General features: G+C 29.5%; 1 protein-coding gene across 2 annotated transcripts in view; it reads right to left on the minus strand.

The window, feature by feature from the left end:
• The window catches only part of LOC139513550 (parathyroid hormone/parathyroid hormone-related peptide receptor-like), a 36,800-nt gene extending 28,769 nt beyond the window's left edge, over positions 1-8,031 (minus strand). The window contains exon 1 of one of the 2 annotated variants that reach the window (XM_071302170.1): positions 7,460-8,031. The gene's annotated coding sequence lies outside the window, so the exon portion shown is untranslated. The remainder of the gene's footprint in view (positions 1-7,459) is intronic. The other variant, XM_071302171.1, reaches the window with a different exon arrangement.
• Positions 8,032-8,294: the final 263 nt, after the last annotated feature.

Genomic DNA, 8,294 nt, shown 5'->3' on the forward strand with positions numbered 1-8,294 from the left:
GTCGATTAACAGATAAGAACAATCGTAATTAGTTAGTTCATTCAGCTAGTTTCGCTCGAGGAGAAGTTTTTTTAATGCGTTTACCCAAGTCACATGATAAATACCACACCAATAGCAAATTCACGATAATTTGTAATCTTCTTAAATTTCTAAAAATTAGCATTGATATAAAATTAAATATTACTGCTGCAAACGTTTCTGATTCTATTTATAATTAAGTAGTTTGTGTCATTCGTTAAAATGATGACATATTCTTAAGACACCCTGCGCACATATTCACATAATCCAGCCAATCTATTTACGACAAATGCAGAGTGTTGTGATTTGATAGTCGTGGTATAAATGTTTTTATTTTCAAAATTGTGCAAATAGAAATGTTGAAAAAGAGAAAAGAAGTAATGCTTATCTTTTGAAAGTATAACTGTTAACTGTCTCTTTTTGTTTCTTTGAAGTAATAATTATTACAAGTACACAAAACTTACCTTGTTTATCAAGGACTCAAATGATCTTATATCATTCGAATACTAGTATCTATGTGTCATTCATACTAAACAAGTCTGCACACATTTCAATTCGATGTCATTGTCACTTTTCGTTGAACGTCTTGACATAATTGGCAAATTATATTACATTCAATTACACCTTATGTTAGAATCCTTGGTTTTGATTGGTTGGTAGCCAGTGTATTTTTCACCAATTTACTGTTACCAAATGAATATCGTTCATTTTTTAACGCCGCCGGGGTATATGCAAAAAGGATATGCCTTTTTTCCCCTCTCTACTGTGGTATTTGCCAAAAAATAAACTATCAAACTGGAAGCTTGTAACGTCAAGAACATCAATGCTTTTTTGAATGTTAACATTCGCTGTAATTAAATAGATATAGCATGTTCTTGAGGGGTATTTGCGAAAAATATCCCTCCTAAACATGATATATCTGTTCAATATATATATTGGTTTCCTTTAACCTTAAAATTAGTAATGTATTTTGAAATTTCATAATTCAAATATTAACGTTTTAGCTGTTGCAGGTATTTTTATTGTGTTAATTAACTTTTTTGGAATATTGAATATACGAATTAAGACTTATTTAATTCCGACACATCAGTTTCATTTTAAATAGCCAATGCAAACAAGATATTTCATTTCACAATAGAGAGTTAAAATGTGAACAATGTACATATACTTTAATAGTGTAATATAGTGTAAGCATAAATGATTCAGTGAATTTATTAACACTTTAAAAGACCGAATAAATAAATGGAGATGTGGTGTATACGTAAATGATATAGCAAGCAAATGAAGAGAGAAATATAAATCTATAGGGTAACATAATCTTTCAACAATATGCAAATGACTATATGATGTATCAAGATTTAAATAGTATGTAGTCTATAATAATTGTGAATCATAAAAAACAGAATTAATCAGAAAAATAACTGAGAAAAGAAAAACAAAGGGTCCATTTGTTTTTTTTTATGAAATACGCATATTATAATCAGAATCAAAGAGCATGCACCAGACTATTTATCTTTTATGGAGTATTCAATTTCCCCTCTCGGTGCTTATTGTTTTATAATCATGATAAAACCAGATTTAAAGTCTTGAACGCAGAATCGAACTTAAATGACTTGACAATATATATCCTTGAAGATGGCATATCCACACTGCATGCATATCTAGTATTGATATTCAAAGACACTTCAATTAAAAACTGACAGTAATTACTTTACATGAACTGTTGAAGTTTATTAGATATTTACTACATTAGATATATATTTCCCACTAACATTAGCTTATGCATCTAAATCTCAATTTTTTTAATAATTGTTTCTTTTTTAAGATAAAAACATTTCCGGTATATTCATTTCAAGATATGCATGCATCCAATGTTATATCTTAAAGTTTTCCTTATAAAAATTCATTGAAACCTTTAAATTGTGATGTATCTCGAACGTTAGATTCACGGCCGATATTACCTTCATTTTAAATGAGAGGCGATAAATACTAGAGGTACATCATAACCCACAAATCGAAAACAAACCGAAAACACATTGGCTAAAGAAGAAAAAAACAAATACACACTAAAACACAACGACCAAAACTAAAGAATGAGCAACACGAACCGCACCAAAACTCGAGGGGATCTCAGGTGCTCTGGAAAAGTAAGCAGATCCTACTCCACATCTGGCATCTATCGTGTCGCTCATGTCAGTACAAACCCGGTAATAAGATTAATTCGGTGTATCACATTAGGAAAAAAGGGGACGGGCTTGTAGTTACGATCTTTGGGCCATATTCGTTATCATCTCTGAAACATCTATTCCATAACAGTCAACCAACTCGCTATGACGTCCGTAACACGAATGTTTACTAAAGCTGACCAGAAATCTTAAGACAATGCTATTCAACGCAAAATAAAGGTAGTGCAGCAGCCTTGATCGCGTTTAAACAATAGTTTTTTGGCACTGATGAACACTTTACGACCAGAAGAAAACGACTTATATATTTTATCTTATTAGTGTGTCTTGATTGAATGAATATTTCGTGAATATTGTTCTGGAAGTTAAATCGTATGTAGGTCTTTTTTCTCCCTTAGAACGGAAAATTTTAATGAAAAAATACACATTCAAGATTTAACAAAAATAAAATTGTATTTACATTTTACAATTGGCAGAGTGTTGATATTCCTCAACATAAAATTGACTTTTGCATAATTAAGTTTCATTGATTAACCTCTTATATTGATCCTTTTGTAGCAGTATTTTATCTCAAGGTATAAATGTTGTATTTGTATTTGTATCAAGTACTTCTTTCTGTATATTTATGAAAGAATTTACCTGAAATATAATTCGAGTTTTTTATTTACATATCTCCTCACTTCAATGTTAATAAATATTTCCATATACATTCATATCAATATAAAGACCAGTTGACATGAGATGAACTTATTGAAATGTCAGTGAATCAATAGTATTTTAAGAATTATTTTATTTACGATGATATTTTAAAAAATAATAATAAGGAATTTCGTAGATTAGAATGCAAACAAACATCACACGGAAACTAAGGAAAAAATACAATTCCAACATAATAAATAGACAAAGAAGGCGGTACACACATGTATGGCTAAAACTCGTTCAGGTGCATTTCAACAGGAAAAGAAAGCCGAATTTTTTACCACTAATAGGAAATGGGATAATGCATGTGGTTGTTTTCTGTAAAATAGTTGACTAAGTAGAGAAGAGTATATGCATACTTAAAAGGCGCTTTAAATAAGGAACATAAGCTTGTGTATTAATAATTTTTACAAGGAAATCAAATACTATCGGAACTATAGCGTAAAATTAGTCTAATTTTATTTTACATAAAAGAGTGAAAATCTGTATTTTAGTTGAAGTATAGCGTTTATAAACTTAAGATTTTAAAAGACGACCTGATACGTATTTTTATAAAAATCAGAAGTTCTCTGATGTATATTCAATAATAATTTGGCCCAAAAAGGACTGCAAATTCAAAAGTTATCATACATATTCTCAAATTTGTCCTACCTTGACTGAGGTACAAGGGGGAAAAAAATATAAGTTTCATATTTATTGAGTAACCATGGCAACAAACAATGACGAAATTTGTAGCATTTGTAAACATTCTTGTTCAAATTATTTTTTGAATTGACAAAGTCTGTGCACATGCAAGAAACTGCTTAAATTTTGGTGAGCTTATATCAATAGGTATAACACATCTCCTTTAGGAATTAATTTTTTTTTGGCGAAAAACTGCATATTGTTTTTAATTTTTCATTGTTTTCACAGTACTTCTATTTCATTTGAGCCTCAGACGCTTCCATTAGGACTTCTATGTACGATTTCTCAATTATTTATTATCTTTTACGCTTATTTGCGTATTACACAATAACTTAAAAATGCAAAACTCATAACAATTGATGTGGATTAATGGTTTTGGACATTTTTACCTATCATGTCTGTTTGTTTGTCAATATAATGGAATTTATTGACTGCCATAGAAGTGAGAGGTTTTGATAGCTATTAAACCAGGTTCAATCCACCGTTTCTACATTAGAAATTGCATGAAATAAGCCAGGAATATGACGGATGTCATCCATTCGTTTGATGTGTTTTAGTTTTAATTTGGCCATAAGATAAGGGATTTTCCGTTTTCAATTTTCCTCAGAGTTCAGTATTTTGTGATTTTATTTTTTAAAGAATTATGTATAGTCCGACGGTTAATGAAATTCGTACAATCAGTCTTAAAATAAAAAGCAGAAGAGGTGAATTAATACTCTTGCAAGAACAAGGTTTTTTACAAAATTTTTGTCATCAAATCAGGAAATCACTAAAATTCGTAGTATCTCTTAAATTATAGCCACAATTCGTTTGAGTATATGTTATATGCACTTTTTGTCAGCTAAAATTTAAAAAAAAATGAATCTGAGCTGAATAACCAACGATTTCGTATTCATATTAGTTATAACAACCTGCAATCATGACATCAAATTATGCTGAAACTACTGAAAAGGTTCATTTTTGTTGTATATGAACATATACATAATTTATAATCATATCTATATAAAAATGTATAATGCGTTACATTTGTTTATTTGTGTATGCACAATTGTGCAATTGATAAGATTATGTAATAATTCTGTTTGAACTTTCATAATTCAGTGTGATTAAACTACACCTCATCGAACATGAAACATATGCATGTCCAAGTATAAGGTTCCCTTGTTAATCGTTAAATATAGTATATAAGATAGTTATATTGTAAGCCGAATGTCATAAAGATATGAGGGGAGAATAAAAAAATCAGAATACTGTCATTGAATGATTCCAAGCAGAAAATATGTCTAAAAAAATTGTCAGATATCAAGAGCAGTCGTAATTCTGATAGAAAGTTATTGCATAATACCTGATATGCTTAATCTGTTTTTTATAACAATAGAATTTTTTTCTCGTCAGCATTTGAAAGTAGTAGAAAATTTAAGCTCGCATGGATATCTCCAAATAGACCAAAACGATTATTGTCATCTTCATGGAAAAGTCAATCAAATCTACAGTCATAAAATTAGAAATTTCAAAAATAAAGCAAAACATTTAAGGGATACCTTTTCCGTCCCAGATAAATATAAAATACAAAGTAATTGCTTTGTACCTGACCATCGATTTGAATATATTTATCACTACGTAGTTAATCGTTCAAATGAATGTCATTTCCAATTGAACAATATTCCCTTTTTAAATCATACATGAATTACACAATTCAAAATTACCATAAAACAATGTGTATAGAAATTGAATTAGTGATTGCAGGTTTCGATATTTATCTTTGAATTAACGATATGAATTGAAAAAAAGAATGAAATCGATGTACTTAAAGTTTAACAGAATAATAAAAGGATAATACAGAATACTTGTTGAACTTTTATTGGTAACACAACAAATGTTTTAAAAAAACAAAAGGTGTTTGTTGCATGTAAATACCCTATGACAGTTTCTATAGGATTGAAGGATTTTTATTGACCTGACTGAAATTCTTTTAATCAATGTATTTCAGTTATTTAAAAAAAATCTAAATATTAAACGTTCAATGTCATTTTCTCTAAATCATAAAAGCTCGATCAGAGAACTAACTTATGTTTTATAAAAGAACGTAAACAAAATCGAACAGAACAACGCGTTACGCTTAAATAACGAATACTAAGGAACAAAAACATAAATACGAAAAAAAAGGAAAAGCAATGATTATATAAATAGTAATTATAATAGCAAGCTCAAGTTATTAAACATGCTGATATCAAGTAGTTCTACACTCTGATACTAGTGACTGTATATAATAACATATCATATACCATAAAACATTAACAGTACACAGAAAGGTCTCTGTTCCAAGTTTTTGTTTATGATATTTCCGTATTAATAAATGCATATGCATTCTTTTTTATCCGGCAAGGACAAATAGGATGCAACATAGCTTTGAATTATCAAAATTAATAATTTGAAAAAAACAAACTTGGGTTCTTTTTCTTCTTGGAACAAATGAAAATACGCGTGAATCATTGGGCGTTTTGATTTGAAAAAAAATAATATAAAATTTCTTTTTTAAATAAGGTATCAATGAAAAATTGCTTCTTAAATTTTCCTATTAAAGACAAAAGAAAAAAGACTATTGTGGGTTTTTTTTGTATGGATAAAGAAGTTATTTCTTGATTATTTCAAATCAAATTTCCAGACTAAGTTCACTTTTATTTTCAAATGGAAAATCAAATTCGCATGCAGAAACCTTTATTTGTTATAAGTGTATTTTAAAAACAAAGGTCAATGCAGTCAGGTCAAATCCGTTTGATTAAAATTCTTTAAAAAAGGTGTTGATTATTAACATTTTTTTCAGATAAAACAAGACATCTTCATACAGAAATATCTGTATATTAATCCAAAATTTATGGTATTATTCGGTACAAAGAATCAAACGTGTCGCCAATCACCTCAAAAGGTAACTAAACCTTTAAAAAAATACTCATTCAGAAGTGATACAGTTACGATACTGTTGTCAAGTCATTAAAGACGCATGACATTCCAGGGCTTCCGTAAAAGGCGGCATTTTTGAATAAATATTGATTCACTCAGAAATAAACACAATTATTCTAAAACCAGCTGTTGGCATTAGACATGTTGTTTTCTGTTCGTTTAATTTATGATGATATGAAACTAAACACCTAACGGGAGGACTTGCTTGATTTCCATATGAGGAAGACATACATTTTCGATCACTTTAATTGAGGTATGGCGCTGGTATGTCACTAGCTGCTTGTAGTTCATTATTAACCAATGTTAATCATTGTCATTTTGCTTAATTTCTTCTTTTACCTATTCGAAAATCGGACCTAGACTTCTTTTAAACCAAGTTGTACTCTGCGTATTGCTGTGTGCTTAGAGATAGGTCAATTTCGCTGAATCAGTTTACATCATTTTTAAGGGGCAACCTGAACCCGACTCTGAGTGAGCCACATTAGAGACCTATTGATGGGTTAGCCTTGTTTCTTGTTGACACGCTCTGCGTTTCTCTTTTTTCAATTCTATTCTAAGCAGGGAAATTTTAAAAGATCTAAGAATAAGCCTTACATCATAAAGATGTGCCTCTGTTTTCACGTGTAAGATTTACAAATTAATATTTGTAAGGCCGCTTAAAATCATGCATACTCTATTCAGGTTGAACATCATTAATAGCAACAATGTATTAATTACAATCGGATGTGCGTAGGGTAATATACTATTTTATAATGACAATCATTAAGGAAACAAGTGACCGCATATAAATCTATAGTATGAAATAGTCAGGAAATCAAACAATACTTTTTATCATGTATACCATACATAATATATTACTGACCTAGATAGTTAATATTAAGTTAAAAATATTAGTTTAAAGATAAAGTACTCACCTTTACTGTTGATGGGGTATTGTTGTTTCTTTTTGTCCTTGTCATACGTAAACATATATCATCTATTAGACATCCGTGTTTCAGATATGTATTTTCACTTTCCTTATAACCAAAGTAATAACAAAGTTTTGCACTTGATCATAATGATTGTTGTTTGATATTAATTGCAGTACATTAATATGGATCGGTCATGCGTGGGGTAAAAATACATCCGATTCAAACATCTGGATGCAAACAATGAAGTTAAATCTCAGTAGAAATTGTATAGGGACGTGTTATTAAACGATTCCTTTATTTATAGTACATCATCATCTGAGATTTTATATATTTTCAACGACAGTTAGTATAAGTAGTAGTTACCAGTCTAAGAGTAATTAGTGACATTACATAAGTCGTACTACATGACTTTGTGCTCTATAACTGTCATAATCATTCACTCGGTTATAAAAAAATGTATGTTAAAGTTTTATTGCAGACTCAATATCATATTCCAGGACATCTTCATATTGTTGGGAAATAATAGCGAAAAGCACGTTATCTTAATATACACTGCAGTCGAGGTCAAACAAATCAAAATTCCCTAATAGAATAAATCAACGAGTTAGACGAATATAATTTGTGGATAATAAGATTTGCACTTTTGTATTGGACGGGATTTTGAAATATTGATTTAATTTATAATAAAATATTTCAAAAGGACAAAAATATTGTCCTGTCACTACTTATATTTGCTTAGCCTTCCGTTTAACCTACCATAAAGGATAATCAAATATTTAAGTTCTCGTTCATTAGACCTTCATCTATCAATTACACCTTTTGGTAGATTAACACCATT

Source organism: Mytilus edulis, chromosome 2 (genome assembly GCF_963676685.1).
Source record: "Mytilus edulis chromosome 2, xbMytEdul2.2, whole genome shotgun sequence".
NCBI classification, from domain to species: Eukaryota; Metazoa; Mollusca; class Bivalvia; order Mytilida; family Mytilidae; genus Mytilus; species Mytilus edulis.